We start from the raw sequence: 25560 nt of genomic DNA, 5'->3' as shown, positions 1-25560 counted from the left end.
GCATCTACACACATTGTCCCGTGCCTCCGACATTTTCTACCCGTGAGTAAAGCTCGTGCACCCCGTAACATGACTTTGAAGCTGCGGCTGCTCGGGGAGCGAGGGAAGAAACGATGTTGAGGCTCAAAAGCGTTTTTGGTCTTCTCCGGTCTTCCTGTCTGCCTGATATGATGGGGTGTGACGTCTGTGGGTGCTGCTGCAGACCTACAGCTCACAAGGGAAACATCACCACGCGTGTGAGCGGAGCTGAGGTGTGTTTATGAGGTGCTGGCCTCGCCGGCTGAAGTGATTCAAGGTGCCAAGCTTGGAGGAGAGCTTCTCATGCATGCTGTTTGAATCTGCCGTGAAAGCCATTTTGCCGTTGTTTACCAATGATAGTTTTCGTCTCTGTGGTCGTCAGCTCCCTCAATCCTGTGTGGCGATGTGTTTGCGTGCTTGCATGCTCTTGCTAGACTACACGTGGTCTTACTACCAATTCGTGATGTGCAGAAGTTAATAATATGACAGATATTGAGTTTTTCTGTTGGAAGACCAAAAATTGTAGCGATGATGATGAATAGTAATTTTACATTACTGAGAATGGAAGACAGATGGGTGAAAAACCAAGAAATGCAAGGGGCTGGGATGGGATAAGAGGTGTAGGAGAAAAATGCACACCCAAAATAATGAACATACTTGAATCCAATTACAGATTATATATAACACCTGGTGCTGAGGACCTCACAATGGTGATGAGGAATAACTGGGAGGTTTTCTATCCTGGTAGGGTATGTGGAAATGAATGACACAAAAAATGAAAAATTACAACTTAGGTTAATAAATCAAACTTGAAATAACTTTGGAGTCGTTCAAATTCTCTCACCGTTTGCTGCATCTTTCTTTCTCTAAGTTCTAGTATAAAACCTGGTGTGTGTCAACGAACACAGGCCCCTTATTCTCACCTTCCTGCTACATCAATAGTTTATTTCAGGGCTGTCCTGACTCCTATCAGGTGATGACAGGGATCGAGCCCTTCACCTGGCATGATCATCCTTTCTAAGGCCCGCAGCCTTCAAGCCAACCTGTCAGTCCTGTCAGAGACATTCCATGGTGTGAGGCTATCACAGTCCAGGCACTGTTGGTATTTATGCTGATTAACAAGTCTGTGGCTTGGCTTTATTTAATCTCTCAAAATTCCGATCTTTCCGTTGTGCTTACAAAAAATTCAGTGTTTGCGGTGCTTGTGTGTGTATGTAATAAAAGTTACTTCCTCTTAACCTTTTGCAATTTCACATAATCAGGGAGATGAGTCTCAGCAAAAGGTGGGGTGAATATTTGTAAGTGAATAAAAGTATATCACATTCCCAAAATGTGGGTGATTGTCCAGCGTGACCCCTGTCGCCTGTACTGTTGAATATCAGAAACATCATGCGTGAAGCTTTCATATCCATCACACTTCCATCTCTATCAGCAAATTTGCAGTTTACGATTTGCAGACCATCTCTAACAGACCTGCAAGACCTTACCAACAGACTGACAGACAGACAGGTCAAACATATTCTGAATGGGGACCAGCACTGCCAAAAGTAAAGTAGTGACCATTGTTGATAGCAAAGAGGACATCTACATGAATGGAGTACATCTCGGAGAGGTAATTGCTTGGTAGCCATGGTCACCAGAAGCTCCACAACAGATACCCTCATCAAGATCCAACATCATTGCTGTGTTAAATTTTCGCATCTTCTCCAGGGTAGTCTACTGTGAAGAGCTGTCAGGGCAGGGTGGCAACTTTTGGGCAGGGTGGCAAACCCCGTTTCTGTCTCTCGCCGGCCGGTCAGCCACATCTTGGATGTCTTATCTGCTCTACTGACTGTCCCTCCTCACTCACCGACCGGGTGTCCGTGGCGATAAGCCAGCAGGGTGTCCAGGCCAACACTGGACCCTTTGACAAACCACACCCGTCAAAACGTCAGGCACAGCCCAGATCCCAGGGTGGAGATGATAGATGAGAAGGTGGCAGTCTCCACCACACTGGAGCTGGGAGCGGGTGGCAGAAGTCTGAGCTTCTCTTTCCAGCGCTGTAAGCGGCTCTGACACCGCTCAGCAAGATGTCCGTCTTGACACTCCAGGGCTCAACAGATGGTATTTGGAAAGCTCTCTGATGCTTCTTTGTCTGTGTAACTGTGTAAGTACAAACAGTGTGTGTGTGGTATGTGTTTGTGTGTATGTGTGTTTGTGCTTATGAGAAGAAAGGCATGGACTCGAGAGCTGACTGATGTTACATAATCAGGTGTGAGGTTATAGTATTGCTTCCAATTAAACATGCATGAATGTAGACCAAACTGTACAATTCTTATTCTATAAAACATCTCTAGTTCTTATAACTTCTTTATTTTAGACCGTAGCTTTAGCGCATGCGTGCACGATAAATGAACTTTGCTCTTTCCTTCACATCCTGCAGTTTACCTGTCGGAGAGATGTAGTTGTGTTACAGCTGTAAGCTGCATCTTCCTAGTGAGCTGCATTCACTGTGCTTGACTATGGCAGTTGCTCAGCAGTGTAAGTCACTCCTTGATGTACATTACGGGTAGACTACAAGACTCCTGCGAGTCTTACACGCTGCGATCAAAGACAGAGGTGAATGAGAGAAATGTTTGGCAGGATACCGGGTCGCACACACACCACAGCAGCTGAGATGGCGATTAGAACCAGAAGTCCTCACCCGGGTGTGGTAAGCACATTGGGTGTTTTCACACTCTGCCATAGGACAGACTTTCCCTCCTGTGCCAAATCCACCCTATGTCTGCCCTTCCTTGACCTGGCCTTGACACAGATTTTTATAATCGTTTTTATAACACCATAATGATATGCCACTAAAACAACTAAAACAGGGGGGAAGTCACGAAATAACGGGTTAAAACGGTTAGAAAGGTGAAAACTTCTTGTCATACCTTCAGACCAGGGAAGACAGAAGATACGGACGGAGTGTGTGTTACGGAGACAGAATGGGGCAAAGAGAGATTTACATTAAAGCCAGCAGGCTCACACGGTTGACCAAAGAAGCAAACTGTCGCAAACAGGCATGCAAATATTTATCTATTGCCTCTTCTCAAGAGAAGTGTTAGACCACATGATCTCATGCTTCACGTCCCGCGCAGACAATGCCAGACGAGAGAGGCGCTATCTCTGAGGTGCGCAAATATTTATTTTTTGTCGCTGTGCACGAGAAGGAGAAAGCAAAAGGTGAATGCCTGGGGATAATGGTCTCTATTCCCCCGTGAAATTCCCAGCACCCGATGAGTTACGCACACCCCACGTACGCCAACCGTCATCCGTCTTCTCACTTGGCTACCCGCACCGCAGCGCCACCATCGCTCACTACACACATCCACGACCGACAACTCTATAAACATGTCAAGGCACAGCGACACAAGGAGACCCCTGGGAGGAAAACACCAGACAGAGGATGGTAAAACATTTCGATTGATGATAGCATTTAGTAAACTCTCCTTTTTTAGGGAGGATGGACACAGCGTCTTGCATGTTGCCAGCCTCCACTTTCACCTTCTTGTCTTCTCTCCTGACAAGGGCGGTAAAACTCCTGCCTCACTCTCCTCAACAACAAAAAAGTCCAGCAATATTGACGAGAACAATAAATGTCTTACTTACCACTGAGCACCCCCAACAAAAACAAAACTGTTAACTTTTATAGCCTCGTTATTCAGACCTGCCGAGGGTCTCCCCAGTGTGAAGATGAAAAAAGATTTCATATCTCTAGCGGGAGTGTAGTCTGCAGACAGAATGGTGGAATTAACCAGGTAGGATCACTTGTCAGAATGTATATTAATCACCATCGTGAAACTCTAGGTTTTATTTGAAGACTTTTAAATAAAGGTCATAGTTCATTGTGGAAGCAGTATTTTGAGGCGGTCTCCAGTATTACACAATAGTTGGCCTATGCTGCTCGCATTCTTTTCGACTTTTCATTTTGATCTTTTGGTTCTTCTTGTTTTATTGAAGATGATGATGATTGATGATAATGATGATGATGATACCTATAAGTGCCTATTATAAAATCACGAATAACTTTCACAATTCCCTCAGAAATGCATGCATCATCTTATGACCGAAGTGCAAGTACAACAGGTGAGACAAGGTGATATACAGCAGTAGGCAGCCGACAGCAGCAAGTCCAGCCTCCTCACAACTTCCTTACATGATGTATCATTGCGCGCTGTCCGCCCGCTTTCCGTGTCTATCCGCCCACATGTGACAAGACGAGGCTGCCATATACCTTGACACTCGGGCAGGTGAGGCAGAGGAGTTGCAGTAAAAAACGCAGAAGACGGGTATATACCTGTCTAACACACACCTACACGAGAAACGGGTCAGTAGCGGGTCACAGGAATACAAATCATACCAATCAGATCATCCACCCATTATAAAAAAACTGATGTTACATTAACCGAACTCATTATTAGAGAAATGTAAGGTAAGTCAGGATATTGCTGATCATAACTAACCACAGTACAGACATGGAGCAGGCAGAGGAGCGAAAGAAGTTGATAGGGAGGGGGAACAAACTGTTGGATTTAAATCCGAGTACAAACACCTAACCCGATTGTTGTAATACAGAAATCTTGTATCCTTGCACTGGAAGCACCATCCTCAGACAGCTCCTGTGCGCTTCTACTGTTGATGCTTATCGGCGCCAGGGCTTTGAACACAGGGCTGTGAGGTTCTGTCAGTGCAGGGCTGTGAGCATCTCCTCCACCTCTGTGATCTGTTGGCGGGCTGTCTGCACACCTGGACACGACTCGTCAAACCGCTTCCCTCATTTATTTCGACAAGCCTGCCAGCCCTGTCGGCTGATACAGGCACGGAAACCCTCCTTGCCCCGCGGAGAACATAAATTTAAAGCGAACGAAGCTTGGCTACCTGTAAACCTCGACAAGAAATAACACCACACGCGCGTAAGAATTTGTGGCTGTGCGGCGGTTATTCCGCTTAAACCAATGATTCCCCATTTTTTTTCTGAACTGGTGTGGGTGTAATGTACTTTTTTAATATACACTGAACCTGTAGTTTCTCTGCCTGTTCTGAAATTGGTAGTTTTTTTACATACTGCACGTGCACACTGAACTGTGCTTTGACTGGGGAGAACTGTTGTTTAGTTGTTAAAAAAAAAAAATTCCAAACGATGTCTATATACACAGCTTACGGGATATATACTGAATAGGTGTGGTTAAGAGGTGGCTACTATATTTCATTTAAGCCTGTCTTTCGTCACCAAAATTTTAATGTTTGGTAGAGGTAATCCTCATTCTCTACTTGTCCTGTCTTGTCTTTCTCCATGCTCGTCTATGTGTCTGCCTGCGTGTCGGCGTCTTTCTAGTTTGTCGGTTGAGCCTCTTTCTCGTCTAATAGTCCCTCGGATGAAGGAGGCCGCGACATGGGCTTCAGGCAGGTGCACGTGCTTCTAATTAGGAGCGCAGTGGGGAGGGGGAAGTGGAAATACGGGGTATAAATGAGGATAAGAAACAAAAGGTACCTTGTGACCTCATCACAACGACCTCCGCACCAAAACTATATCCCACAAGAACAGTCTCTATCATCATCATCACCACCATCACCATGTCCTCCTTCCAGTTCCAACACTCATCTGGGCTGCACATCCACAACTTTCATCTAGAATGTTATTAGGTACCAGTCCCTCTAACCTAGTTAAAAATAAAGATATCCGAAAAACCAGATTGAACTAGGAAATTCAAAAACAAACTGGAGGCAATTAAATAACAGATGGGCGTTTGAAACTATTCTTGCACAAACTGCTGTAATTGGAGTCGGCGAACACGTGTAGATAAACAAAAGCACCATGTTAGAGTTTCCTTGCCGTGGGTACCGCCAGGGAAGAGCTGTGATGAGCCTCATTCTACATTGGGACACCCGGCACCCGACCAGCCAGGCGCTGGATCATTATGCTTCACAGAGCCAGATACCGGACTCATTCATGTTTTCTTTTAATCTCGCGTAATGGCTTTCGGGAGTCGATGAAGCGGATCGGATGCCAAGGCCCAACAAAGTAGGGAGCGCGGAGAGAAAGAAAATGATTTATTACTGGGGCGGTGTTTTTATCGGCATTAAAGAGATGGGCTCTGCGTAAGAAACAAAAAGGCTATGCCAGTTATTTTAACGAAAAAACTGACAGAAAACTTGGCAATCCCTGCTTTGGAAAGTCCAGACATCAAGAGAAACATGGCACAGGGCACGTGAAAAGGTAGAGAAGCGAAGTTTATAATTGTGAAACTCTGTTTTAGGAAAGACACAAGTGTTGTTTGTTTGTTTGTTTGTTTGTTTGTTTGTTTGTTTGTTGGTTGGTTGGTTGGTTGGTTGGTTGGTTGGTTGGTTGGTTGGTTGGTTGGTTGTTGGTTGCTTGTTGGTTGGTTGGTTGGTTGGTTGGTTGGTTGGTTGGTTGGTTGGTTGGTTGTTGGTTGGTTGTTGGTGGGTGGGTGGGTGGGTGGGTGGCTGGGTTGTTGGTTTGAGTACGTGCGTTCATGTGTGTTGGTCGATGGATTTGTTGAGAAGGCAAAACGGTGTTAAGGAGAAAAGCCAAAGTCAAATGTTGCCAGGAATAAAAACCTGCTCAGTGGCACACGGAAGGCATCAAAACAATGATGTAAACAAGGAATAAAAATCTTGTGTCTACCCTCTGTTACCCATTGAGCAGCCATCAGACGCTGCGTATCTTGGCCATGATCACCGCCAGCACCCGGAGAGAAGGACGGGTGCATGAAATGTGGGCTCACACACAACCCACCCTGACCTTCGGCGCTGCTACCTTCGCCAGAAAGTCTGAGTGTGACATCCACTCATCTTCCGTAGATACAGATTGGGAGATACAGGTAAAATGTCAGACTGCCTGCCAACCACGCAGGTAAGGAGTTACCTGCAGACCAAAGCAGACGACATGCCTGTACAGGGTACAAGTCCCCACTCACCCACCTCTATGATTCTTCCGAAATAAAATTTTAAAAGATACATTTCAATGTCTGCCTTTAGAGCTGCTATTGCATTCTCTAGGAAAGCTGACCCATCCCCTTTTCTCCACACGAAAACAAAATGCATAAAAAACAACAAAAATCCACTCGTGGAAAAAAATAGTTTTGCAGGCAGATGGATGTTCTGCAGGGCATGACCTTTCCTGTGTGTAACTTGGCTGCAGGTGAGGCAAATACAACCTGATAGGCACAAGGGCTTGAGGAAGCAGCCTTTGACCAGAGGTAAAGGGTTAATAATAGTTTATCTTACATTAGTATACAAATGTAGGATTTCAAAATCTTGATCATAAAGAAGAATATTTTTCGAGCAGATATCAGAGAGATTAATGGGCTAAACATACTGATGTACATTTGTTTGTCTGTCTGGAGGTATGATTTTGCCACAGGAGCAATTTATATATCTTGGAGTTTTGCCTGCAAGTTATTCTGAGCGAAAGGTCTTATCTAACGAGTCTCTGGCATTTCTGGGTTGTCCTTGTCATTGAAGGGAGGCAATACAGCGAAGCCAGGAAGCACTTATTCCTCCCACAACAGGAAGTTAGCAAGTTCTCTGAGACAGCCAACCATACTGAAATGCTGGACGAGCTTGTAAGGATATCACTTTAGTTGTGACTAGAATAAATATGATCAAGACCATCAGCCAGTCTCATGAAGGAACTGGGAACTCTGAAACTTTGGATTCTAATTGTTTTGGGTCGAGCTTCCTGTGTATATTTTCTTTTTTCTTCTTCATTTAAACTTTCTTTCATGCTTTGTTGCTCTAAGAAGCATGAAATGTTTGAATATTCTTTGACCGTTTGCAAGTCTCGAGAAGCCAGTGTTTAGCTACAAGACATCCTTCCATGTGCTTTGTTGAAATGAAGAGATCAGCCTTCAGTATTCCGTGGATGGGAATAAATCCAAACCGACAGGCGATGACAAAAAGTGACAAGTGAAGTCAGGCTCAAGACAAGCTTTCCTAGAACAGGGAAGAACCCACGAACAACTTGAAAAGCTTTTCATCCTCTCAAGTACATCCAGAGTTTGTAAAAATCGTTGTTTGAAACTTGTGAGTGCTGAGCCAGGGATAGAAAGCTTGTCAACAAAACTGTCAGCAAAACTATTTTTTTCCACCCTTCCTGTTAATAAACTATAAAAAATGGACAAACAGCGAAACAGGAACATGCGTAAGACAGCAACAATAAAAAAAAAACAAATAAAAAGGTGTGTGACGATATATTTGGAAACAAGGAGCAGGAAAGGGCGGCGAGAGGGAAAGAAAAGAAGAAATAAAGAAAGAAGACAAGGATGCAGCCAGCGAATTAGTGTGTGGCTGTTTGACAGGGTGCTAATGAAGAGCCCAGTAATCTGGACAGATGTCAACATCGAGCCGCTCGGAGGCGTTTCCAGCCTTTGGTATCGTTCCCTCTACCATCCCTATCAGCACTGCAATATATAGTTGCACTTGTCCAACAACCCACAGAGAAGGTAAAAATGGAATTCGACCCCCTCCCTCTTCCCGGCCCAGATAAGAAAACCTACTTAGGCCAAAAATGAGTGTCTACACGAAGCCATATCATATTTTGTAATAAAGAGGTTGAGAAGTTTTCAATACTACTTAGTTTTAAGATTGAAGCAAAAGGCAAGCGTATGTGAATACCAACATGCCTATTCACCTGCTAACCGGCTATTGCAGTAGAGCCTCGCTGCTTGAAGTCAAGGGCTGGATCCCTTCCACAGCACTTGATATTACAACCCCTTTCAGAAAGCAAACTTTTGGGGTCTGTTGTATATTCCTGACTGTACATCACCTGACTGTATATCACATGACTGTAGACATTGCTGTACATCACCTGACTATACACCTTACTGTACATCACACGACTGTACATCACCTGATTGTACGTCAGCCGATTGTACATCACCCGACTGTGCATCACCCGACTGTAGACATTACTGTACATCACCTGACTGTATACTTTACTGTACATCACCTCACTGTACATCACCTGATTGTACACCTGACTTACATAACCTGATTGTACACCTCATTGTACATCACCTGGATGTACACCTTACTGTTCATCACCTGACAGTACTCGTTTTAGCCCTCGTGTACCCAGCTGCAGGTTACCAAGACTTGGAGGTTACGTAACCCAAGAGGTTTGGTAACGAAGCCTTATCTGCTGTAAGCGTGATCTCCCTTTAGTAAAGAGGCTGAGGAGAGGTTGCTCTTGTGTTAATGAGAGCAAGATGTCTCCGAGAGAGTTCTTCAAGTGACTGCCGGAAATCGGAGACCAAGAGTAGCACTTGGCTCTGGTGGTATTGGATGGAAGCACTTACCAGGAGCGTGCTAAGGCCAGAGTGGCTGTCGTGTTTGAATTTTTGGAAGAGTTTATAGTTTTACATGAAATCTTCTCTGGTGGTAGATAATGTATCCTTCCAGAAACATAAACCGAATATGAGCTCAGCAAACTGACATAATAACACCAACAACAAAATTCCTGTTTGAGAAAATGATATAGTTCTTCATGTAAGCAGACAAAGTCCAGCATTTTCATTCTGACCTAGAGAAAAAGAAGAACAAGAAGAGACTAAGCTGAGGAGGATGATCAGACAGTGGAAGTAGCGCCGACTGTTGTACTATCTCAGTACAAACAATCATTTGTTGTTACCCTTAAAGCTTTGTGTTCTCTTTAAGAAATGCCTACAACGGTTCTCGCCAAGTAAAATTCTCAATGAAGGGGATCTGAGTCATCTGCTGATACGAGAAGCATCTCGAGGTGCAGAGATCATCATAACATTTGCCTTGCAGTTCCCTCGCCAGTCTCAGGCCCGTCCGCCGAGTGTTTACCGAATGATGTGGTGGAGAGCTCCAGTTACTCAAGGTGCTCTCAGCCCTGACCTTCACACGCCACGTGACGACGTGCCACGTGGTCCTGCGAACATCTGTTACACTTGCAGCCCCAGCGATCGCCGGCAACTAAGAGTCAAATAGTTCAAACAAACATGGACACGGCTCGCCGCCAAAGGAACTGTGGCCATCCGGACAGGTGTGCAAGACTATAGGCATCGTGTTCAAACCCTGGTTTGGTTCTTCTTTGACAAAGGTGCGGACCGAGATTTTTAATGAATTTCGTACGAGAAACTTAAAAAATTGAAAATAAGTTGAATAGGTAGTTAGAGCTTACAAATACTAAACTGTTACTCAGAGAATGTACCTTACTTACATAATATATATCTGCCCATCTGACCCATATTTTTTTAATTTAATTTGGACAATAATAGTTCAGGAGTCTAGAAAAGAAATATATTTCACATTGTCATAATATTTGAAGACCGTGTCAAAGTAATAAGCGTATACTTTATTACACATTTTTCACACGTGTCCATATGAATATTTTTTACTTTACTTTTTCAGAGAATGTTGCTCTTGTCTTTTTATTCATCTCCATTTTTCCTTGATTTTTTTTTTCCTGTTCCATAGATCTCAGTGTATCTCAGTGTGCCCTTCTCGCAGGGATGAGTTAGAAAACGTTAGAGAGAGAGAAGTAGTTCGGGGTGCACTGATACAACTATTAAAAATATCACCAAGATCAAGGGTTTCGCGTGGAGCCAGTAACTCACTTCGCAAAGACAGAAAGAAACTGTGTTAGGGGGCGGGTAGGAGATAAGGTCATATCGCACTCCATAACATGAATGAGACATTGAGGTGTAACATTGCGCTCAGGTGAAAGCAGACGCAGGCAAGATGATAGCAGTGCTCGCGGTCTCAACAACCAGAGAAGCGAGCTGGGCACAGCCAAGGCCAAAGAAAATATTTTCTTTTTTCTTGTTCACAGCTTTCCAGGTTCGTATTATCATTACGAGTGAGAATTTGTCTGTCTGTACCGTCGTCCGTCCGTCCGTCCGTCCGTCCGTCCATCCGTCAAATAATGTATTGTATGTTTTTTCCTATCTCTGGTGTCTTAACATGTGTTTCAGCTTTGTATGAATGGTGTCCTTGACCCTCTGCTGGAACTGTCAATGTTGATGTTTTCTATTGGCACAACTTTCACAGTAAATCCAGGCGAGGGTCAACGGTCAAGGTTCCCCTTTACAAGATTTCGTTGCACAGGTGAACATGCGAAGGAAGTTAGAGGATAGAAGTCAGTAAATAAATCAGCCAAGAAGACGGGATGGATGAAAGAAAGATAAACGGGTGTACGCAAGAGTTTACAAACTGATGTCTATTCCATTGATTCAGAATGGTGGTCTGCTAAATGTTTCCTCTTTACCAAATTCAAAGCTTATAAAAAGACTGGTTCCTGACCGACGGATATAAAAGAGCAAGGAAACTAAAACAGAAATGGTACGAAACCCACAGTAGCTTCCTACCTTTTAATGAACTGAAGCCACCAGCTGCAGGCACAGACAGACATATTGACAGACAAGTGTAAACGGAGCAAAAAATAGTTGGGAAAAAAATGAGGGGAAAAAATGAACGAAGAAAAGCCCTCCAGCAACAAAAAAACCAAACCCGAAGGAAAGAAAGTTCCAGAAATGTTTTCCTCCAGCTCTGCCCCGTTCTCTCCTTGCTGTACGCCCCACTACGTCACAACACCATCACAGAGGGCGCTGCGTGTGAGGGCGGAGTGCCGGCCACTACCCGGGGTGGGGGTGAACTGATGTACGGGTCTATCCATCAATGTCAGATACGCACGCGCAAATTCTAAATGATTCATTAAGCAGGTGAGAGTGTGAGCGCCGTGTTTTCAGGGCCACACAGTGTGTAGACAACTCTGACCTGTCTGTGTGAAATGTTCTTAGCGACCTTTCCTGTTCTCATAGCATGACCCCACCCCGAATCTGTCTTCAGACTATATTTCGAACATTAAAGCACAGAGGATGTGATGAACCGACTAACAACCCAACATTCTTACTAACAATCTGACGAGCTTGCTCGTTTTTTTCTAAATAGTTTTTGTTTTCAAGCTTTGATGCATTTTTTCTTTTTAATAAATTTCTCAAGAGTCCACTTGGCGACTACAACGATGATAATGATGATGATCCAGCACCTGCTGTTATCTTTCATACATTAGCAAACCTCAGATGTTTTCAGCCCCGCAGTGACAGACAGCTACGCACGCGCCGTGTCACGCGAGGTCACAAAGATGAGAAGTACAAGTGTTGCCAGGGAAGCTGCTAATTTTTTTATTTTTTTTTTAGCTTTTTCTTGTACAGCCTCGTTAAGCGTGAACAGCCTGTACATCAAAGAAGTGAAGAAAGTTTCTCTTTCGTATCTCTTTCTCCTCTCTTATTTTGCTTTCTTATGGCCTGTCACTCGTCTATTGCCCACAACTGGTACAATAATCGGTTTAGAATATATTGGCAACAACTGAGAAGCTTCTTCGTTTTCTTTCAGACTATCACTCGTTTTGTAATAGGGGTAGGGGGAAAAACAGACTGACAAACATCCCCCAACAGCTGCAGGCCATACGTTAAACACAAAAAGCAGTTTTCAAGTACCCATGGCATGTCATTCATGTTCTGTCTCATTGTCCTCTTTACTATGAATGAGCCCAAAACAAAGACCGAAATTCATGCCGAACAGCTGCAGTGGGATGGTCGTAAATAAATCCAGATTTGTCTTGCAGAGAATTTTGTCGAACCTGTCGCTCTAATAAATCAGGGTGGTTGACAAAGTCTGTCACAATATTCTGTTAGAATGACAACTGAGAGACACACTGGATGTACCCGCCACCAGAAGACGAAGACGAGCCAAAGTCTTTCCCCTGGACCTTACAACTACCTACAACTACCCGAGTTAAAAAGTCACTAAGAACCTTTTGGGCAGAGTCACTCAAACTGAACAAAAAAGCCAGGAGTCAGGAGTTCAAGACAAGGGTGGGGAGGGTTTTTTTCTATTTCTGGTGGTGAAATATTAGGTAGGCAGCCCCGCAGACAGGTTCCGAGGGACTACTGCTGATTGACGTGCACACAAATGTTTTGTTAGCACTAAAGTAAGTGTACTTTGCCTGCAGAGTGAGCTTGAAACATTTTTTCTTTTCAAGAATTCCTAGTTTAGAGTTTCTGTGTGGTTTGTACTTGTAAGCCGCAGTCTCCAGGTTTCTTCAATGCCTCGGTCTGTTTATTGCAATCTCAGTGACCGCGTGTCAGGCCAGGATCAAGTTTTTGCGGTTTATTTAGTCTGATAAACAAACCTGTAACCCTAACCCTAATGAGATGAGAGCAAAGGTTGTGTCTGAAGTCTCATCCAGGCTTCTGGTATAAACTCTGGTGACAGACTGTCCAGCTGCGGGGCGATCCACTCACAAGCGAATCAAACGGGGTACATCACCCAGGGCCCACGCACGCACTCACACACACGCACTCACACACACACACTCTCTCTCTCTCTCACACACAGACACATATACACGAGTGAAAGAGCAAAGAGAAAGATGAGACAGATGGGGAGAAACAAAGAGGGAGAGAAGATGAATTTCATCGCTAATGGAACCGGAGTGAACACGTGCATGTTCAGTTTACCTCCCTTGTCTTTTGTGTACATTCTTAAAGCGGCATCAGTATAACAAGCACTTTTTTATTTCCAAATACCAATCAGACTAGGTTTCTGTTGATTGTAAGTCCTGTGACTTTTTCCTGAATGCCCAGACTTACCAAGAAACAGCGTCTTCCAAAGAACACCAATACCGTTAAGCTGTCAGTTCACCTTTAGAAGACCTGGTAAACAAACAAACATAGATAACTAAAGAGTCTGGGGGTCTTGTTTGCGATCTGATTCGGTCCAAAGATTGTTTAAAGAAGTGACAAGCGATGCCAGTGCCGACCAGCTGACGGTGAACTCGAAGACATAATAATCATCAGCGACAGTTCATCAGATTCCTGAACCGTGGGGTCAAGGGCACTCGTCTGACCTGTGTCTGAGCTAAGAGAGAAGGGTTCATTACGATAACAACAATGTCAGCCAGGAAGATAAATATGTAAGATGTGGATCAAGGTTGTGATGGCCGAAAACACAGAGATGAAGTCTTTGTCCTATCCAGTCGAACTCAAGTGTACCTGTCATCTTGTTTAATCTCACGGCATCTGAAGAGTATCGCATTCTGAGAGAACCTCCTGGCGATGATGTCTACCGAAACTAATCTTACATTCATCTCCATTCTTTCAGAATGTCTGAAACTGCGTGGGTCTTCTTTTCCCTGGGTTTGCACTTAAATGTCAAAGCTGAAGTAAATAAGAAATGTTGACTGAAATGTGCGACAGGTGAACACAGAGTGCGATATTCAACACACAACTTGGCTTCCACCATGTTATTGTTACTACCACTTGCTGCCCCGCACACTTTCCCAGCTGACTATTCTTAATAGAGTCGTTACCAGAAATAAAAAGAAAACGATTTGAAAGCTTTTAATCTTCAACCTCCGAGCCAAGCCCGCTTGAAAAAAGGAAGAAAAGAGGATGGGGAACCACCGAAGGACGCCTGGTTCTTATCACGTCAGCTTCCCAAGGGATAAAGTTTATTTGCGCAGACTTGTCCGTGCGGGAGGAAGTCCCAGTTTTTGTGTTAAGACAATTTTGGTGATTTTGCCTGCCTTCAATCTTTTCTCAGTTTATACAAAATCAAGCCAGCGAGTGAACGAGGGGCATCTGGGCCCGATGAAAGGCGTGGCCGCCGGAGTACAGACAGGAAAGCGCTTCTTGAAAACCTGTTTCGTCTCATTCTTTGCTTTGCCTGGACCTTCACTGGGATGTTGACCCCTGAATACTTTCAGGCCTAACTGCTCATTGTCCAGAACCAAAGACTTGAAGGTATGACCTTGCTGTTAGCAAGTTCTGATGGGAAAACACTTTATCGAGGGCGGTATCGGCGGTTCGTTCCCTGCCCTCGCCAAGCCCTCCACAAGGCTCTGTCCTAATCACAGTCATAAATCGGCCTCGTGGTTACCGCTCTCTTTAAAGGAAGAGTTGCTGAGCACCATTTCATCTCACCTGTTTTCCCGAAGATCGTAACAGCCGATGCCACCCAAGGATGGGCATCGATAAGGACTGAGCTGCACGAGTTGATGCAAGGGACCTCAAACACTTACGTCACCTAGCGTGGAGTTAAGGCCCTTCCTGTTTGGTGCGAGGCCCGGTCTGAGAGTGCGCACCCACCGGCAGACTTTCAAACAAAGGAAGTTGATTCAGCACAGAGCAGCTCCCTCCGGAGTCTTTAGAGTTCGGATATTGCGCCAGTCCACTCGTAGACATGATAAATACGACACAAGCAAGCGCCATCGGCCATGTAAGCAACGATGCCGACTGGTAACATTGCTGTCGAGAGTCTTCCTATGTAACAGGTGTGGTGGCAGCATCTGAACTCGAGTCAGCATGCATGTCAGCAGTGTTTCTACAAACATGCGAAAGACCAGACAAGACAGCTTACCCTTATTAAGGAAATATTTTCAATGTTGAGTAATCGCAGCACAAGAAAACTAACCAAAAAATGTGTTGAACAGTAGCTGTCCTCAACTTCACAATGTAGTCATTCAAAAACTACTAACCGAATTGTAAAATTTATTTGATTTTCGAGGCGGACGTTGACATAAGATTTTTTGTTTTGAAAATAAAATGTTATTGCTCACCTGAAAACAAAAGTTATCAAGATGTATCGAAGTCCTCATTCACAAAGTGTGGTTCTGATAGTATTTAGCAGTTGTTAATAACTGTGACAAATGAATCTCAAAACCAGGAATCACTGCAAGGAAAAAGGAAGGAGTGGAAGACCATTCAAGGCTGCTAGAGAAACCGGATGGTGGCATCTGTTGCTGGCCAAATATTCTTGCACCCAGTGACACGGTCTCATGTACCCGAGTAGTGAAGCCTGTGCTAGCAGGCACAGGTGCCTTGCACGGTCACCCTGACATTTAAACGCCCAAACAGGAAACAGCTTATGTGTGGGGGAATGGAGAAGGAACAACATCCAGCGGACCATAATTTCAATCGTCTCTTCTTACAAGTTTCACACACACACACACACACAAACAAATACACGCACACGCTCACAAAAAGCGGGACATCGTTTGGCTAGAGCAATTAGCAATTAGAGCAATCAGTTAGCAGTATGACACTAAACCGTGGGAGACTACTAATTGAAGAACTCATTAAAGAATAAAAAAAAAAGATTAACATGAACAAACATGGGAAAGCTTACACAGAAGACCAGAACACAAGACCAGGCGCTTGTTCTCGCCTCCGACTGACAGCAAGTCTTGTGTGTGGAGACCTCGGTGTGTGCGGTCTTCAAGCCTCTTGCCTCCTGTCCAACTTCTTTACCTTCCCTACGAGCCTGCTGCGAGAGCCGGGTACAGTGCGGAAGACATGCCGTGTCGTGGCTTCACAAACATCCCGCCCTGTACCCGGGGTCTCGCTGGACCTCCACGTGGTCCCTTCGGGGGTGCATTGGCTTCTTCCTGCAGCCCTCCAGTTCTGCGAACCTGTCTGGAATTTCCTCTGTGTCGGTTCCTATTAGCTCTGGCAGTCACGTGATGATTTTTGTATGCGAGGAACTGCCTTGAGCGAGAGCAATGATAATACTATCTAAACATTTTGTTCGAAGCACCATTGGCAGTCAGAGATGTGTTTGATAAAGTATGAAACTCGTGTATATATAATACAGCTCTGTGGGCTTCTATACTCCTTGCGCAAGCGTGTGTGTCTGTATGACTGGGAGACAGACAGACAGACAGACAGACAGACAGCGACAGACAGACAGACAGACAGACAGACAAGTATATAAATGTCTGTGTGAGTTTGTTTTTAATATCTTGAAACATTGACGCAAACACGACCTCCTATACTTATCGGACGCACGCACCAACGCACGCACTAGTACTTTTTTCAGCGCCCCATACAGTTGAACTGCTAACTTGTTTCTAATATTTTGCTGAGTGGTCGCTTAATCGTTCTCTACTTTGTTTTTTTATTCACCGCCTAAGACACATGTTATTGGGTTGAAGATTAGCTGTAGGATTTTGCAGATGTCTAATGGACACATGTTATTATGCAAACAGTAATTCTAAATACTGAAATAAACACCAAAGAGAGACTTGAATAAGTGTGAAACATTTACTTGGCAATCCCTGGCCACTCCTCTCCAGCAGGCAGGACCGACAGTTTTACGAGCCAGTCAGTGTACCGCGTGTCTCGTGATGGCAGATGGCAAAGTTATTGCTGATGTCGCTACTACTTTATTGCTAGAAGTACTTCAATCAAGTCGCTATCCCAAGCACCCCGACCATACAGAAGCAAACAACGGGTGTGACACTGATTGAGCCGGACAAAGCAGATCACGTGCTCGTAGAACCAAAATGGCGCGAGGACGCTCCAGCCGCCAGCAGTAAACGTTGGCCGCGGCGTCAGACTGGCGAAAGATTCCGGGGAATTGTGGGTGGCACATGATGTAGACATCACCACTTATCTGTCCGGGCAACAATTGTGGCAACGCCGCTTCTCTATCTTTCTCTTAACATTTACACTCACACACACACTCACACACACACACGTGGACGTGAATCACTCGAAGACGCACGCGCGCGCACAGACACACCTATCTGCGGGTATGGAGGAGAATTGTTCCTCAAATAATCACACATTGGAGAAGGTTTGTTCGAGGGCTCAAAGAACAGGAACAAGAAGTAACGGCACAGTTGCTTTGTATTCTTTCTGGGTGGTAAACTCTCTGGAATCCTCAAGTATTTGTCTGGGGGAAAAACCCTTTCCCCGGAGGATAACATAAAAGACAGTTTCCTGGGAGGTTCAAACGGAGCCTGAAGATGAGCAATCCAGAAGAGGCGGCACGGCGACACACAACCAAGGAATGTCACCATGAAAGAGTGCATGTGTGTGTGTGTTGTGTGTGTGTGTGTGTTTGTGTGTGCATGTTTATTGCCTTAGCTTTGGCTGGAAAAAATATATTTTATGTCTAACATTACAGTCTCCAAGAAGACACACACTGTAAAGGTTTCCCAAGATAGAGCTAATACACTGGTGATGTTTATTGAATCAGGTTTGACATCCAGTAAGTACAATGAACTAAAATAAACTACTGAGGGAGGTTTGTCAGGACCATGCCCGCTCTATTCAGAACTCTGAAGTTGTAGTTTATTCTTATAATAACACACACTGACTGATATTCTATTGTTCAGTGGAAGAGATTTCGAAATCCGAACAAACTAGTTTCTGCTGCCGTTCATCGAATTGTTTTCTTAACTTGTTATGTTTACGACCTTCCCACCTCCTTCCTGTCCGCAGATGAGCCGCAAACGAGACTAGAAATACGAATACCCGGGCGAGGGTTGAGAGAACCTCCTCTTGTCTGCGGAGGTTTATGAAAGGAACCCACTGTCTACTGTGAACAGTTTGGAGGGACTGCGATTGAAGTTGATCTCAGAGGAGACTGGTTAGCACCACAGCAACACCCTCTACGTCAACTCGGTCGTCGGCTTTTAGCAGCTACAACGAGCTTCTGTAGGTCGGCGACCCGCCCTAAACACCTGTGATATTTTCCTTGTGCCGACAAGGGCTTCTACCGCCTCCATGCTTCTGTTGATCCAGCAACAATATCCGCCTACGACCGCCGCTCTTGCCTCCGAGCCTTCATTTCTTGTGCAACGCTGACCTTTGACCTCCATCTCACAGCCCAGCCTACGCCAGTGTCGGCTGCTAACACCGGAAGTTGCACGACATGGAACCATTACTTCCTGTCAGTGATCATTGAAACAAGGAGAGAGAGGTAGAGAGAAAGAGAGAGAACGATCGTTCTTTACTGAAACAGGGAGGAACAAAGGTCATCTGGACATGGAGGTTTACCAACTGTGGTTAAGTGCATTGAGGCGCAAACAGAAAGACTCTCACGGAAACACGCAAACAGAAACTCGTACACATGTAAAAATGGAGGAGAACTGAAAAGAGAAGATGCAGGACACCCAGCAGGAGATGGGTATCACCTCTGAATAAGCTCTGTCCGTTGTTCGTTGCTAGGAATCTGACTGACCCTACCCAAAGTTCTCGACAGACTAGGATGGTCTGTTTGTTCAAGCTGCTGATCATTAGATTGTTCCAGTGCGGGGTAGCTTTGATGCGATGATCCTCGCGAGCCATACCCCAAGCTGGACGCACGCGCCGTGGTCATCAAGTGGTCCCGCCGCTGAGATAAGCAAACAACAACAAGACTCGAGAGACTTCAAAGTGGTTTTAGCCTCATCCAGCGCCCTCTGGTCTATCAAAACCACAGTCGGCCTGTTATTACCCGCAGTCGAAGCACCCCCTTGTCTACAATAACCTGCTAGGATCAGAAAATCCCATATGTCCAATAAATTACTGACTATGTTATCAACATTTCTTTGTCCATATAAAGTTTTCCACATGTCTAACCTCCTCGGTTAAATCTTTTTTTAACAAACGGCTTCTAGAATTTTGGAGAGTTTCAAATGAGACCATAGAGATGGATAAAGGCGAGAATACTCGGCTCCGGGGAAGACGAGCTACAGATTACAGTTTAGAGATGCTGGGCTGTATCACTAAACCCGCTTCTCATGTGGTGTCGGGTAACCATTCGCAAAATCACGGCTCGCAGATTTTTCTGACGAGGAGAGGAGCACGTTTCCTGTAACTGTGTGAGCCATGGTCTTACCATCCACATATCTTCAAACCTGTTTAAATATAATGTCCTGACAGTATCTAGGGAGGTGCAAACACTCTGCCTGGCTTCCCATCCTCCTCCTGTCAGCCTCTGTATTATAGGTTCGTGCATTTGACGTAGCACCAACGGCTTAAAATAACAAGGGGAATGAAGGGGAATATTTACAGTGACCAGGGAAAATTAGTTTGTCACTTTATGGCATATAGTAATCCTAATGGTGCTGCACGTGTGTAAAGTAGGTTACAAAATACAGTTTACTGTAAACATAGAGGAATTATGTTTAACAAAGCAAATAATTCAAGCGCTGATGAAGAACAGAATTAAAAACCACAATAATATCTTCAAGAGTTCATGAGTTCAGCAGTTCAGAAGACGAACAAGTACCCAACCTTAGCATTTGTGACGAAGGAATGAAAAAAAAAAAACAGTGTAACGGTTTTGATCGTCAATTAGGCAGAAAGTTCGGGAAAGTGCACATCTGTATATAAGTAAAGAAACGAGAAAATTTCCCCCAAAACTATTCAGCAATACACTCAGAATAAGGCCTGAGGAATGTTAAACTCCAAGGAATTATGGCGCGTGTGCCCTTTTCAGATGGGATTTTAATCCCAGGCGGAAGAGAAGGAGGCATGTCGTTGTGGAAGTACCCGCCAAACACGTGCTGCCATGTGTGTGCAAGACATAAAGTGTCTGTTCCGCCCTCGTCTCCCACGTGCAAACACCAGAGCCAGCGCGCGGGAGGATACCCGTGTTTCTAATTAGGTCGCGGCCTGCGCTGGTTGGCTGGTGGGGGATTAGTCAGCATCCCTCAGCCACAATAACGAGGAGGAGAGGGGTGAGTGCTGGGGAGAGAGAGAGAGAGTAGCACTACACTGCTGATTCTGTCTTGCTTCTGATCCTTGCTTACAACCATCTTCACACATGCACGCGCTCACACACATGTATATACAAACACAAACAGGAGATAAGACTTATATTTACTCAAACTCTGCCAGATTCCTACACAGGGGCAGAAAGACATCTCCAAATACAATGAAAAGGACAGAGAGACAATGTTAGAATCTTTTACACTAACAGCCCTCGCTCCGGAATACAGCGATTCCCTTCTTGACAAGCAAGCGAAAATTCAGCAATAGTCGCCTGCATTATCAATATAGGACATCATCATCACTGAACAAGAGTTGAATGCACACGAGAACAGCAGCCATAAAGCCATGTCTAATTATCCTCCAGGGTATAGCAATGGGACCCGGGGTAGTGGACGGGTATCATGCTAATCGTTACGTAAAATTACTAATGAAAATAGATGAACCTTGCGAGCCCTTTCTATTAGGAAGTGCTGCAGCTGTCTTTGTACATTTCAGTCGAGACTGGAAGTAGCTGGTGCAAATTATGGAATTTATGTCTTCTTTGACTTAAATGTGCAGCGTAAAGAGCATAAAAACCGACGCAGCCTGACGAGGTTGTGAAGAAGATGGCGAGGGCTAACAGAAGCTGCTGCAAGTAATGTCTCGGCTACCTTCACCAAACCAGGGAGCGAAATTAAGCGGGCCCATGTGATGAAAACAGGGGGCCTATACATCATTAGAAATCCATCTGTTTTGACATTAAAGAGAAAAGGGAGGGAGAACGTGTAGTGTTGCTCGTGCTGAAGAAGAGAGAGAGAGAAAGTCAGAATGCCACCATGGTAACCGCTGTCGTTCTCACTGGGTGTTGCCTTCTAAATGCATTATTCTAACAAGGTCGTGAAGGAACATGGACTGCACACAGGAAATGCAGTCTCTGAGTTCTGAGGACAAGTTTAACACACAAAAATGTGTCGGGTATGATGCTTTGATCTCTACACCATACTCTAGTCGAGTCCGACACTTGTCCAACACCATTCAAACATCAGTCAAGCCTCTGGTACTAAGGTGTGTTGTTTACTTCAGTTCCCGCTTTGTGTCCGATTCTTTCAGCTGCAATTAGAACCAAAGATCATCACAGGAGCCACCTGTCGGTCCTTAATGCATTTACAATCTTCGCAATTTTTCTTCCTTGACCTTACTTGACTTCGCGAAGGGGGTGGGCGGGAGTTGTGATACATTTATATCATCTCGAGTCAGACAGACAGTGGTGTTGAACTTCTCATCAGTCAAGCAAAGCTACGAATAGACCTGAGTGCATTCGGTTATAACTTTTAACACCGAGGTCATTAAGTCCGGAACATAATGACTATTAAGTGCTTTAGCAAGAGAATCGGACGTTTTGACAAAGACACTCGGCAACAGCTTTCGGTTACAGACGACGTCCAGGCTCTTTTCATTAAAGAGTGTAAGATGTTCCACTCCCCAGACGATTTTGCACTTTGTTTTCTCTCGGGGGGCAAAAATTATAAGAAAAAGTCGTGCTCGCTTATCATTGTCCATGTTGGCAGCCCTGCGGCACATCTGTCAGACTGCGCGGCAGCGTGTCAGGCCTCTGAGTACAAGCATCCGGGGCCAGCCGAAGAAAACAAATGGTTTTGTGGCTGGCTCATCTCTACAGCTTTGTTCCTAACTTTTTAAAAAAAACAAAGATTTACGAGCAGTCTTCTCTTTCCGAAAACAAGCCCTTACAAATGATGGACGTATGTTTCTCCTTTTTCCAACACTCTTTTTTGAAATGTTGCTACAGGTCTGCACAAGGAACCTTTGCGCTTGAATTTTACAGACCTGCAGATTTCTAAATTCTAAGTTTTTTTATGTCCCCATGGAGAAATGTAACTGCAATCGAAGGAATTTCTTATTGAACAGATATACTTACACATTGTAAATAAGGGCTGAGAACTTATGGGTCATGTATAAAGCGTTGATGTGATCAGGGGTCAGGTCAAAGGTAACAGTAAGTATGACTAGATATATTGGTCAAAATAGGGACAAATATACAGTATACTACAAACCTGTAAACAAACGTTAAAGCAATTATGTCAAGTAATAATAAATCAGCAATGTGAAACGTTTGACGAATAACTTAAAATCTCAAATTTCCCAATAGAAAAGTGTATTTTCACATAAATCGCATTAAGCATTTAACCTCAACTTTGACTTTAGACATGACACTGACCTAAAATATTCGTTGCCCCAAATGCATTTCAGGAAGTGAGAAGGAGCCTAAGTGGAGGGACGAGGAGACAGAGGGAGAAAAAATGAAAGAAAGAAAATAAAAAAGATAAGAAACAAACAAAGGTTTGTTTAATATTGTATTATAAGAATAAGAAACATTTGGAAGCGACAGATAGAGAACAGAGAGAAAGACGGAAAGAGTTTCAGCCATCTTCTATGAAGTGCTTTAACTTTTTTTTTATTTCTGTAACAAAGACATATTCTACAACTCTCGAAATTTCATTTCCCTGCTGATCATACAGGGTAAGTATCCTTAGTCCCCACCGCACCCTGAAAGCACTCTTGCTTAACCTTTCGCCACTCCCAAAACATTTTCCTTCCAAAAGCTGAGCTACATCTGGTACAAATCCTCAATAACCCCGAAAAAAACAAGAACATCAAAAATAAAAATAAGAACATGACGAATCATATCAATAAATAATGTTTGAGAAAAATGTTCTTGCCGTGTCAAGCCAACTCCTTTTATCCTGAACTTATTACTGTTTACAGGAAATGATTACAGTGCTCTTGATTAGACAATCAAGCCTGCAGCTTTTAGTGCAGTGGTAATATTCGCAAAGAATGTTTAGTAGATAAAAGGTGTGAACCATCACTCCGACTTGCCCACCTCAGTACTTGAGTCTCTCTCTCCTTACTTCCCCAGTCCATGCGCGCTCTCTCTTACCCAGAACGAGGGGCCGGCACGCGCGTCACGTGCTGTTGTCTGACACAAAGTCAGAACAACTTGAAATGTTGAGGGTGGAGAACAGTGACTGCTGATCAGAATGTTCAGAAAGGACACCAGATATTTGAAATTTTGAAAAGGTCTGTTATTTTCCAATGTTTCCTTTCGCCTTGCTGTTTCAGACAATGAAACAGCAGAACTGGATAAGTGGATAAGGTTTGAAAACTGTTTTAAATCATAATAGTGAATAATAATTATGATCGGTAAAAAGTGTGAATCAATTAAAGAACTAAATTATTATTTAGTGATATTGGCCTTTCTATTAAAACTGTTTTGAGCTTATCCATGAAACAAAGTACAAAAAAGTTCATAATCTCTTTTCCTTCTATCCTTTTTGCTATTTCGTATATATATATATCCTGTTCAACAACTGAGATAATACTTCATTAACACATCAGCTCTATACAACTGATGCATTAATCTTCCAGCAAGATAACAAAACAAAGGTAAAACTTTCGGTCCATTCTCGGCTATCCCATTCACAAAAGTCATGATATTGAATTGTGGTAATAAGTAAATTGGGGAGGTGCGGAAACAATTTTCCTGAAAGAAAATTCTTTCAAATGTCCAAAAAGTATGAGACACCTGAACGAAAAATCTCAAAACTGTGGTGAAAACAATTCTCACCTGCTATTCCAGTGATCAGACGCGTGAGATGTAATCCATGGCGAGTAGACAGGAGGAGGCCGCTTAGTGAGACGATGGGGACACTCGGGAAAACTGTCGACTCTCAGGAATCAGGAAGCAAACATCCAAAAGAATGAAAAACGTCCAGTGATACCCGATGATTGTCACGTGTTGCCATTCCTACTGAATATTTTTCATTTCTTTAAGAAATAGGCACAATATATTGTATAATCTCGTACACAGTGATGGTTGAAAAACATACAACATTAGATATTCTGCCACTTTGACCCTGTCATGTTGGAAAGACTGGTTCTTTCCCCTGAAATTCTGAAGCACCAGAATTCTTTTTTCTTTTTTGACAATTGAACAGTAATTGTTCTTGTTAATCACGATTTTAAAAACGAGATGAAATCATTTTTGTTTTAAGTCTTTTCACAAAAATTGCAATGTCAAACTTTGTCTGACGCAAAGAAGGAGGTTTTTCCGGACAAGAAAAAAGTGATCTTCAGTTTCCAGGCAAGCTTTAGGAAATGCGCCAATGATCTGGAAAGCACGATTGCGGTCGAACAGCTGATCAACTGATATCGAAGCCCAAACAGTTGCCTTTCCACCCGCCCGGGGCCCAAGAAGCGAGAGAAGGCGAGATAAAACTGCTTGGACAAGCCGCGGAGAGGGAGATAACTCAGTGGCCGGTCGGAGTTGCGCGCCGCGGCATCTCCTCTGCGCAGGCGCACTGCGGCCAAGCGCGCTGCCAACGCGTGGTGCCCGTTAGTTGGGAGGGTGGCAGCCACCGTCTGTGACGATAAAGGCGGTGGAGGAAAAGGTAGAGAACGAGCTGTCAGGAGACTTGATGGCTTCCTTGCCACACTACTGACTGTTGTACGAACACTTGTTTCCCCTGTCCCCCTGCTCCTCCTGCCACCCCCCCCCCCTCGACCCAGCAAGTCCTTCTATCATGTTTTGTACCCTCAAATCTTTTGACACCGCGAAATAAATAATAAAATATCACGGGTATGTGGGATGGGGAGTGTTTTTAATGGTTCCAGAGCTCAGTTGTTGGATGCAATATTTCAAAAACTTTAAAAGAATAAAACATTTCACATTGAAGTCTGATGAAGACATTAATCTGGAATGATGGCCGAAAATCAGAGGATGTGGAACTAGTAAAAGTCTTGTATAGTGTGGGGTCCATCAACTGTTCGTCTCGTAAAACAAAGCAGAGCAGGGCAGAACACCAAGGGAGGTGCCCCAGTGCTGTGGTCATTGAGTCCACCTGCTTCTCGGCATGAGGTCTTCCTCCACACCAATAAATTTGTCAGTGTCCCTCCACATCGTCCCACCCACAGCTTGAGGATGGGGGAA

The 25560-nt window shown here is 44.2% G+C and overlaps 1 protein-coding gene across 1 annotated transcript in view; it reads right to left on the bottom strand.

Annotated features, from left to right (window-relative positions):
- LOC112553287 (neuropilin and tolloid-like protein 2) overlaps nucleotides 1-25108 on the bottom strand; it is a 48792-nt gene extending 23684 nt beyond the window's left edge. The window contains 1 exon segment of the mRNA XM_025220398.1: nucleotides 24199-25108. The gene's annotated coding sequence lies outside the window, so the exon portion shown is untranslated.
- Between the last annotated feature and the right edge of the window lie 452 nt (nucleotides 25109-25560).

Source organism: Pomacea canaliculata, linkage group LG12 (assembly GCF_003073045.1).
Source record: "Pomacea canaliculata isolate SZHN2017 linkage group LG12, ASM307304v1, whole genome shotgun sequence".
NCBI classification, from domain to species: Eukaryota; Metazoa; Mollusca; class Gastropoda; order Architaenioglossa; family Ampullariidae; genus Pomacea; species Pomacea canaliculata.
The sequence above is the reverse complement of the archived record's forward strand: the minus strand, read 5'-3'. Positions and strand labels throughout refer to the sequence as shown.